Genomic DNA, 12,114 nt, shown 5'->3' with positions numbered 1-12,114 from the left:
CAACCAATCATCAATAAGGGTTGTTTGGACTGATATATAGTGATCACTAGAACAGTGAGCACTGCACATCAGGCCAACTTCTCACAGCGAATGTTGGACTGTATGGATCCGGTGCTCGAGCTCACACATTCTGGTTCCTGGATTAATGTGTAAATCCGTTCTGTATCGTCGGTGGTGAATTCGAATGTGTCAGCTTTATTAGATGTCAAATTTGCGATGTCCGCATAAGACATCATGGTTAAACAAATGGGTGCAAGCGGTTTGGACAGAAAGGTGAACAATGAACAAAGGTGTAACCGCTGCACTCCGTGGGTGAACCAAAATTTTTATAAATGTCAATGAGTAGAAAGAACGTCTCTTAGGGTGCTCAGGGTTAAGCTCCAACCGTCCGTGAGGAGCCGAATCATATGAGACTGAAGTGTACCCTGTCAGCACAGGGTGGGAAACCTGAGCACACCTGTGTGCTTAACTGAGCAAAAGTGATGCGAAACTTATTGTTCCAGAAAAAGTTTTATTCACTTTTCTTTTTCGTTGATATATTCATAGTTCCATTTTACAGTGGTAGTTTCACTGCGGCTTCAAATTTATAATCAATTGTTCAACAAATGAGGACACGAGTGAATTCAAAGTGTTCATATTCCATAGGGTGATACAAAGTATAAATCCTCTCCCCGATGCATTTCGAGCCTAAAGGCTCTTCGTCAGGGGGTACACTGTCAACAAAGTAAAACAAGGTAATGTAAGTATGGAACGTAATCTGTGTGAGGGCGAGCATAATGATGAACGTATATTACTGAAACTAGCACCAAGTGTCCAAAATCGTTATAAAACACCAGCGAGTGCACATGCGGGTGAAAAAGTGGAAGAAAGACCTTCAGGGTGAACCGGTATGAAAAAGTTAAAAAGGCGGCACTGTTAGACGTGAAGGAGAAATTGTTCGTGGGAAAATAATGGACGAAGAACAAAAAGGAATATGAGTGTGGCGTGCGCCCCAAAGTAAACCGAGTGATACGTAAATAATGATGGTGACTGACATGCGCTTACCGAGGAACGGATGGTAGGAATGTCCATGCATCACCGAAAACTGTCCGTAGTGAGTACGACTAGGAAAACGCCAGCAGACGTATGCGGTGAAAAACGGGAAGCCGCAATCGCGTTTGTAAACAGCGTGACATAAACATAGAGGACGGGCTACAGGGTCACTCCGGAGCCCGAAAACACAAATGAAGGACTAAAGCAAAAGTGTGCGCAGTGAAAGCAAGAAACAGTATGGAAGAGATGTAGAAAGAACCAAAGTTCGAGTGAATAGAATGGAATGTGCCAAAGAATGTGTGAAAACACATACAGAACGGTGCAATCCAAAGTTGGAACAATGTGAAGTCAAAAAAAATAAATAAAAGACGTGAACAATGAAGAAAAAGCAGCATGTACATATCAATTAATCAGTAAACATGAATGTATACGTGCATATATACATGAATCAGTATGAGCAAAAAGGTTGAGTAACCACCATGACTAGTTTTTTACAAGACACCACTGATTTTCTAGCAAAACTTAGTCAGATTAACATCAACCCGGACAAATCCATCTTACTATGCACCATCGACGTGAATTCACTTTACACCTGCATCCCTCACAATCTTGGAATCCAAGCGATAGAAGCAGCATTGCTAAGATCAGACAAACCACAAGATTTACAAATTTTCCTAATGGAACTCATGGAATTCACCTTGATGCACAGCTACTTTAGATGTAACAACAAATTCTTCAGCCAATTGACCGGAGTAGCCATGGGCAATTGTGCCGCTCCGGCATACGCCAACCTGTTCATGCAGGACTTTGAAAGTGAACATATCCTTGCTATTCCACACTGGTACAATTACCTGCTAACCTATCATCGCTACATTGATGACATTTTTTTAATTTGGGCAGGCACAGAGGAACAACTACTTTTTGCAATTTCAGAGCTGAACCACATTGATGAAAGAATCCAATTTACGCACCAATACAACAGTTCCAACATTACTTTCTTGGATGTCAACATCACATACAAAAATCACAAACTGGAAACATCAATGTACATTAAACCCACAGATCGCAATAACTATCTCCATTACTCCAGCTTCCATCAATCCAGCCTTAAAACTCATTTACCATACTCACAGCTTCTCAGAGCAAAGCGGATTGCTTCTACTGAAGAGGCATTTGTTCAGGACAGTACGACCATCATGACAAAATTTACCAAAAGAGGTTATCCTCAGAGCGTCATTCATGCCGCTTACCAACGTGTTAGATCTACGGTTCGTTCCACCTTGTTGCAACCTAAGACCAGACCAATAACAACAACACAACCCAATGTATTTGTTTCTAAGTTTTCTACAAAGAGCCATCTCATCAAGAAAACCATCAAAAACCATTGGCAACTGTTACAAGTAGAAACAGATTTTAACAGCATTTTCAATGATTTGCCCATATTTGCTTATCAAAGATCCAAAAACCTACGGGCATACATTAAACCGCGAAAGAAGGAAGTCATGACATATAAAGGAACCATCCCTTGTCACAATTGCCAAAATTGCCATAACATCATACCTGGAACAATGATCAATCATCCAAGTTCGGGCAAAGCGATATCATTGAGAACTAACGCTACTTGTGACTCCACTAACGTGGTCTACCTGTTAAAATGTCCATGTGGCCTACCGTATGTAGGCAAAACGGAACGCAAGATCAAAACACGACTAAATGAACACAGGAGCAATATTAGGAACAAAAACTTGAAGTCCTGTGTATCAGCACATTTCACGCAACAAAATCATACGAACAGTCAGATCCGTTTTCTGATCCTGGAAACTGTGCACAAACCGGAGGGCCTTGACCCCAAAAAATTCCTACTACAAAGGGAACTATTCTGGATTTTTAAATTGGGTACCATGATGCCACATGGGCTCAACGAGCGTCTGGAATTTAGCAGCTTTCTATAACTGTATACACCAACTTTGATATGTACTTGACTGCTGGTTACTCAACCTTTTTGCTCATACTGATTCATGTATATATGCACGTATACATTCATGTTTACTGATTAATTGATATGTACATGCTGCTTTTTCTTCATTGTTCACGTCTTTTATTTATTTTTTTTGACTTCACATTGTTCCAACTTTGGATTGCACCGTTCTGTATGTGTTTTCACACATTCTTTGGCACACTCCATTCTATTCACTCGAACTTTGGTTCTTTCTACATCTCTTCCATACTGTTTCTTGCTTTCACTGCGCACACTTTTGCTTTAGTCCTTCATTTGTGTTTTCGGGCTCCGGAGTGACCCTGTAGCCCGTCCTCTATGTTTATGTCACGCTGTTTACAAACGCGATTGCGGCTTCCCGTTTTTCACCGCATACGTCTGCTGGCGTTTTCCTAGTCGTACTCACTACGGACAGTTTTCGGTGATGCATGGACATTCCTACCATCCGTTCCTCGGTAAGCGCATGTCAGTCACCATCATTATTTACGTATCACTCGGTTTACTTTGGGGCGCACGCCACACTCATATTCCTTTTTGTTCTTCGTCCATTATTTTCCCACGAACAATTTCTCCTTCACGTCTAACAGTGCCGCCTTTTTAACTTTTTCATACCGGTTCACCCTGAAGGTCTTTCTTCCACTTTTTCACCCGCATGTGCACTCGCTGGTGTTTTATAACGATTTTGGACACTTGGTGCTAGTTTCAGTAATATACGTTCATCATTATGCTCGCCCTCACACAGATTACGTTCCATACTTACATTACCTTGTTTTACTTTGTTGACAGTGTACCCCCTGACGAAGAGCCTTTAGGCTCGAAATGCATCGGGGAGAGGATTTATACTTTGTATCACCCTATGGAATATGAACACTTTGAATTCACTCGTGTCCTCATTTGTTGAACAATTGATTATAAATTTGAAGCCGCAGTGAAACTACCACTGTAAAATGGAACTATGAATATATCAACGAAAAAGAAAAGTGAATAAAACTTTTTCTGGAACAATAAGTTTCGCATCACTTTTGCTCAGTTAAGCACACAGGTGTGCTCAGGTTTCCCACCCTGTGCTGACAGGGTACACTTCAGTCTCATATGATTCGGCTCCTCACGGACGGTTGGAGCTTAACCCTGAGCACCCTAAGAGACGTTCTTTCTACTCATTGACATTTATAAAAATTTTGGTTCACCCACGGAGTGCAGCGGTTACACCTTTGTTCATTGTTCACCTTTCTGTCCAAACCGCTTGCACCCATTTGTTTAACCATGATGTCTTATGCGGACATCGCAAATTTGACATCTAATAAAGCTGACACATTCGAATTCACCACCGACGATACAGAACGGATTTACACATTAATCCAGGAACCAGAATGTGTGAGCTCGAGCACCGGATCCATACAGTCCAACATTCGCCAATTACTGTATGCCGCAAAGAGGGAGATCAACCAGCGTCTCCACGCTAGTACACTGATCCGTTACCACAAGGTATCCAGAATACCGAGAGGACTACGGATTCCTCTAAAATCCACCCTGTGTAAAAACAACAGTAAATTCACTGAAAGATGGTATGGAATACTTAATAAATGTTCCCTTGACTTGATTTTACTGATTGTGGAGGAATTGTCAAAAATGCTAGAGGACCTTACCACCGAAGTCTCACAACTTAAACAAGAATTAAGTACCAAACTCACTGGTGAAGAGCTGAAACAAACCCTAGAGGATATAACCACCCAATTAGATAAATACACCAAGGAAATAAATGAACGCAAACTGCGTAAGTTCAAACGGGATACCGTTGATTATAAACTGGGGAGGTGTACAATTGGGCAGAGATCTACGCAACAAGAAGACAACAAAGGACCCAACAAAATAAATCTACAGAGGGAGAAAGCTCCTCTTCAGATGACTCTAGTCGCTTCAGACAACCGAGACAACCATTTTACCCGACACCACAGCAACAAGACGGTCAAGCAAGGAGCACCCAACCACAGAGCGCTGCATCTACCAGTCAAACTACCACACAAAGCACTGGGCCAGTTCCTTTTTTAGGGGTAGGCACAGACGCAGCCGGAGATCCCGGAGAACAAAGTACAAGCGAACAACCACGTCCGATAGCTCAGTCAACGAGGAGCCGCAAAACCTAATCATAAACATCTCCGGTACGACCATCTCCTCGACACAAAACAAAGTCCTACAAAAGGGGATTTCGTTTGTCCCGACCTACAACTTGAATAACCTTGAGCTTCAGACTAGCTTGTTCAAATTCATGAGAAATTTGCGACTTAGACATTTCTTCTCGAACATTTGTCCAACTCCTTCTAGTACAGAGGAACATACATCCTTTGACTTACGCCCCAAAAGTACCTTTATGGCTCCCATGAGCCACAAAACGCTGGATTTATTTGAAACCTTGGTACAGAAAGACTTTGATAAGATCTGCAAATTACCTTCTGCACGGAAACAAAACTTGAACAATCAAGAAAGGATGGCATTAAAACAACTTGCAACCAATGAAAATATCACTATATGCCCTGCAGACAAGGGAGGTTCCCTAGTGATTATGGACAGTCAATTTTACCACGACAGCGTACAACAACATCTCGCTGACCACAATACTTACATGGAAATTCCAGTTGACCCGACCAAGGAGTATGCTGCTATTCTCCAGACCATCGTTGATAACGCTGTGACCAATGGCACTATTACCATCAGAGACCGCAGTTACCTTATAAAGAACCACCCCAGCATTCCTTACTTATACATGATTCCTAAAATTCACAAGCACTTGACCAAACCTCCATTCAGACCCATTGTTAGCACCATCAACTCAATTCATGAACCCGTTGGAACCTATATTGACCGCCACTTACAACCATCTGTTAAATCCATGACTAGTTTTTTACAAGACACCACTGATTTTCTAGCAAAACTTAGTCAGATTAACATCAACCCGGACAAATCCATCTTACTATGCACCATCGACGTGAATTCACTTTACACCTGCATCCCTCACAATCTTGGAATCCAAGCGATAGAAGCAGCATTGCTAAGATCAGACAAACCACAAGATTTACAAATTTTCCTAATGGAACTCATGGAATTCACCTTGATGCACAGCTACTTTAGATGTAACAACAAATTCTTCAGCCAATTGACCGGAGTAGCCATGGGCAATTGTGCCGCTCCGGCATACGCCAACCTGTTCATGCAGGACTTTGAAAGTGAACACATCCTTGCTATTCCACACTGGTACAATTACCTGCTAACCTATCATCGCTACATTGATGACATTTTTTTAATTTGGGCAGGCACAGAGGAACAACTACTTTTTGCAATTTCAGAGCTGAACCACATTGATGAAAGAATCCAATTTACGCACCAATACAACAGTTCCAACATTACTTTCTTGGATGTCAACATCACATACAAAAATCACAAACTGGAAACATCAATGTACATTAAACCCACAGATCGCAATAACTATCTCCATTACTCCAGCTTCCATCAATCCAGCCTTAAAACTCATTTACCATACTCACAGCTTCTCAGAGCAAAGCGGATTGCTTCTACTGAAGAGGCATTTGTTCAGGACAGTACGACCATCATGACAAAATTTACCAAAAGAGGTTATCCTCAGAGCGTCATTCATGCCGCTTACCAACGTGTTAGATCTACGGTTCGTTCCACCTTGTTGCAACCTAAGACCAGACCAATAACAACAACACAACCCAATGTATTTGTTTCTAAGTTTTCTACAAAGAGCCATCTCATCAAGAAAACCATCAAAAACCATTGGCAACTGTTACAAGTAGAAACAGATTTTAACAGCATTTTCAATGATTTGCCCATATTTGCTTATCAAAGATCCAAAAACCTACGGGCATACATTAAACCGCGAAAGAAGGAAGTCATGACATATAAAGGAACCATCCCTTGTCACAATTGCCAAAATTGCCATAACATCATACCTGGAACAATGATCAATCATCCAAGTTCGGGCAAAGCGATATCATTGAGAACTAACGCTACTTGTGACTCCACTAACGTGGTCTACCTGTTAAAATGTCCATGTGGCCTACCGTATGTAGGCAAAACGGAACGCAAGATCAAAACACGACTAAATGAACACAGGAGCAATATTAGGAACAAAAACTTGAAGTCCTGTGTATCAGCACATTTCACGCAACAAAATCATACGAACAGTCAGATCCGTTTTCTGATCCTGGAAACTGTGCACAAACCGGAGGGCCTTGACCCCAAAAAATTCCTACTACAAAGGGAATTATTCTGGATTTTTAAATTGGGTACCATGATGCCACATGGGCTCAACGAGCGTCTGGAATTTAGCAGCTTTCTATAACTGTATACACCAACTTTGATATGTACTTGACTGCTGGTTACTCAACCTTTTTGCTCATACTGATTCATGTATATATGCACGTATACATTCATGTTTACTGATTAATTGATATGTACATGCTGCTTTTTCTTCATTGTTCACGTCTTTTATTTTTTTTTTTTGACTTCACATTGTTCCAACTTTGGATTGCACCGTTCTGTATGTGTTTTCACACATTCTTTGGCACACTCCATTCTATTCACTCGAACTTTGGTTCTTTCTACATCTCTTCCATACTGTTTCTTGCTTTCACTGCGCACACTTTTGCTTTAGTCCTTCATTTGTGTTTTCGGGCTCCGGAGTGACCCTGTAGCCCGTCCTCTATGTTTATGTCACGCTGTTTACAAACGCGATTGCGGCTTCCCGTTTTTCACCGCATACGTCTGCTGGCGTTTTCCTAGTCGTACTCACTACGGACAGTTTTCGGTGATGCATGGACATTCCTACCATCCGTTCCTCGGTAAGCGCATGTCAGTCACCATCATTATTTACGTATCACTCGGTTTACTTTGGGGCGCACGCCACACTCATATTCCTTTTTGTTCTTCGTCCATTATTTTCCCACGAACAATTTCTCCTTCACGTCTAACAGTGCCGCCTTTTTAACTTTTTCATACCGGTTCACCCTGAAGGTCTTTCTTCCACTTTTTCACCCGCATGTGCACTCGCTGGTGTTTTATAACGATTTTGGACACTTGGTGCTAGTTTCAGTAATATACGTTCATCATTATGCTCGCCCTCACACAGATTACGTTCCATACTTACATTACCTTGTTTTACTTTGTTGACAGTGTACCCCCTGACGAAGAGCCTTTAGGCTCGAAATGCATCGGGGAGAGGATTTATACTTTGTATCACCCTATGGAATATGAACACTTTGAATTCACTCGTGTCCTCATTTGTTGAACAATTGATTATAAATTTGAAGCCGCAGTGAAACTACCACTGTAAAATGGAACTATGAATATATCAACGAAAAAGAAAAGTGAATAAAACTTTTTCTGGAACAATAAGTTTCGCATCACTTTTGCTCAGTTAAGCACACAGGTGTGCTCAGGTTTCCCACCCTGTGCTGACAGGGTACACTTCAGTCTCATATGATTCGGCTCCTCACGGACGGTTGGAGCTTAACCCTGAGCACCCTAAGAGACGTTCTTTCTACTCATTGACATTTATAAAAATTTTGGTTCACCCACGGAGTGCAGCGGTTACACCTTTGTTCAATGTAGGAAGCTACAGCCGGTGAAGGCATCCAGGAGGAAGAGTTCGGATGAACGATGTCTGCAGGCTCGAAATTGAGCACCGGAGGACGCTCGGGAGCGTCCACGAAACGTTCCTTACAGACCCGTTTTTTAGGGGGAGGAGAAACATGGTCTGAAGAAGCGGAAGACTGTGCGTTGTCCGAATCAGCATCGTGAAGACAAGAAGTGGTGGATGGCGCAGTCGCCAAACTCTTTGCCAGACGTTGAAAGTCAGTCTTGTGAGGGTTAACAGGTGACTTCGCTGTTTTCTTGGAAGCAGGCAACCAGCCCTGCTGCTGCGCATAGAGATTCAAGTGACGCTTCAAGGGAGTAATAGCACGTACTAGTGCTTTGTTAACGGATTGCTGAACACCCTTATCTAACTGCGCAACCAAATCCTGTTCCAAGGAGCCTTCCTCCTCATCAGCATAATAATAGTCGTCCTCAGCGTCATCATAATAGTCAGCCATTCTACCAAGGTAGAGATAAATTGCCCACAGGACGACTAGAATAATATGGAGTGTTGGAAAAACACCAGTCAAGGGGGAGTGTCGAGACCCCAAAGCAGGCTTAGAAGCAGGAACAAACCTGACTTGCTAAAGAATACAGCGTGGAGGGAGCTAAAGCCTGCACAAAATAGAACACTCTAGGCAGAGCCTATGCCAGGAAAATACAACCAAAGCCTTCAAAAGACCTCGGTGTCCGACGGGGTTAATTCCGGTGACAGGCTGTGGGCAAGACGTCAAAACGCCGTCACTCAACCAGCTGAGGAGAAACCAACCGGAAATGGGACAGCGCGCATGCGCGACTGTCGCCTGCCACTGAAGACCGCTGTAAGAGCGCTCGCGCTCCAAAACAAAACGGAACCCCTGCTCCCGCTCCACTAATAGCGCGCGAGCAGCTAGGAAGCGCTCGGCAACGAAAAAACGGAGGTGAGGCACACGCACCGACAACAAAGTAAACAGCAGGCCAGCAGCGGCCAACACGCGCGAAGAAACAACGGAGACAGAGCCCCAGACGCGCGATACAATGCGCAAAGGCAAAGCACAAAGCCTAACAGTAAGCAACAATGCACAAAGCAAATAAGCAGTAGTAATATGAGAGAGTAAATATAATGCACTTAACTGGCTGCGGAGCAGCAAAGAAAGAGGAAGACAGACTAATGTTGGGACCTTTTATACACTACACTCTATGGTTGCTCCCTGGTGTTCATGGGAAATGTAGTTTTTTGTTTATTTTATTGGCTGCTGAGCATTTCATTAAAGAAATGAGAAAGCATAATCGGAGCCTCCTGTCCTGACATAGAATTGATCCTCTTATGTCCAGATTAAAGACAATAGAACAGAGATTATCTAAAATAGAGGAACACATGGCGAAGGACCCAGGAACTCTGATTGGGAGTCGCAATACAAAAACTACGGAACATAGTCGGGTGGGAAATAGCTCTAGATTACAACACCAGGTAGAGGTATATTCCCACCCCTGCTCTCCCATTTCAGAGTGTCCGCCGATACAGCCTGTGTCACTACCGATAGTTACTAATACCCTGCACACGCATGCCAGTATTAAATGGACCTGCAAAAAGATCACAGAGGGGGAAGGGGATAAAATAAAAGGGGTTGTTCTTGATCTCCCACCCGATGCAACGCCATACACCGTAGTACTGGCAAACGTACCGAAATTGAAACCATTAGAGGAGGAACATTGGTTATCATTAAAGAATAAGGCCCTCCATTACTTAGACTTAAAAACAGGGTTGGGAAATCATTTATTTAAAGATTTTATTATGATCAGAAGGGTTTCCTGGGTGGGAAAATGTGAAAAAGGCCTGGCTGGGGACAATGCGGTTCTAAGCTTTAGGTCACCGAACTTGGTCAGGTGCATATTAAATAGGGCTGCACCTCTCACAATACGGAATGACGCTATTAACGTCCTCCCCTTGGGGTACTTTTATCGAGCAAATGCAACGCTCAGAGGGGCAACTCAAAGGAATCCTGGATGGTTGCAGGGATCCATTATTTGTGAGGCGCCAACTCGCAATAGATACGAGGCACATTAGAGCAAAATGATTGACTGGGTCTGACATCTAAACACTTTAGCCCTATATATCCATCTGCAAGGGATAACCGAGACCTGGCCCCAAACCGTAATAGTCAAAACTCAGGGGACTGTGCCCTTTCTAAAACCTGGTCACAACGTGATTCAAAAACCAGACACACTGTTGCCGAGCGAGGCATAAACATCCCTAGGACACAGTTAAAAGTAAATAGTCGACAACCTGCTAAAGTAGACTCTTTTGTCACACATCAGGATAGTTGTACTAACACGTGAAATGGTAACCTCAAAATAAATGTGAGACTGGCCAACCACATAGACAGCCGTGATAGAGAGGTAGAGGAAGCACCCGAGTATAATTACAATGTGAGACGGGCCAACCCTATGACAGCTGACCCCGAATCATGGATGAATAACAACTTGAAAATCACTACATGGAACATAACTGGCATTAAAAATAAGATGAATGATGCCAACTGGGTAAATATACTGGAGGGCTTGGGAGTTGTCTTATTACAGGAAACTTGGTGTGTTGAAACCTTTAACCTAAACGGGTTCCAAAGCATTTGTACAGGTGCAACCCCGTCAAGAAAAGGAAGGGCGAAAGGAGGCTTGGCAACCCTTATTCCAGTTGCCTCCCCCCTGACTGTAGGGAAAACTTTTATTGATTCAAAATATTATTAGTTTTTAAAACTAACGTCTAATGAAAATCATGTATTTGTTATTATAAACTTCTATAATAATGTTTTTGACAGCTCAAGGAGCACCGTAATTGACTTATTAGAAAGGGACTTAGATTGTTTTATGAAGGGAATTGTAGGGCCTTATGTTTTAATTTGGGCTGGTGACTTTAATAGTGAACTATGTGATATTGAAGCTGGTGAGCCCTGTGGGTATTGTGATTCCTCTGGTGAAAAAATTGCACATTTTAAACATGACAGATATAGAGAGGCCATTAATAATGTAATCCACAAATTTGACTTAACAGTTATAGAACCAATTACCCCAGAGGGGAAAGAAACCTGGGAACCTTTGTGGGCATGCAGTCATCGTCAATTATAGATCATGTCATTATATCATCCAATGGCAACGAGATGGTCAAGGAGGTTTTGATAAACGTTAGCCTGTTTAGCGACCACCATTCTTTGAGTTTGATCTTAGAAATAAACTTGTCATCCAAACAAAGGGGTAAGGATGGAGACGCAGACATAGATATTCAAGGTAATAACGGGGTTTCCTTGAAATGGACAGGTGTTAACCACCTGATTTTTATGGAAGCCCTTAAAGGGAAAATATCAAAAGAATTAGAAATATGTCGGGATGGCTCATCCGCACAGACTTCAGTCATTAATGCCTTCTCCAATATCACCGATGTAATTGCAGATGACTTG

The sequence above is a fragment of the Lissotriton helveticus genome, chromosome 5_1, assembly GCF_964261635.1.
Source record: "Lissotriton helveticus chromosome 5_1, aLisHel1.1, whole genome shotgun sequence".
Lineage (NCBI taxonomy): Eukaryota > Metazoa > Chordata > Amphibia > Caudata > Salamandridae > Lissotriton > Lissotriton helveticus.
The sequence above is the reverse complement of the archived record's forward strand: the minus strand, read 5'-3'. Positions refer to the sequence as shown.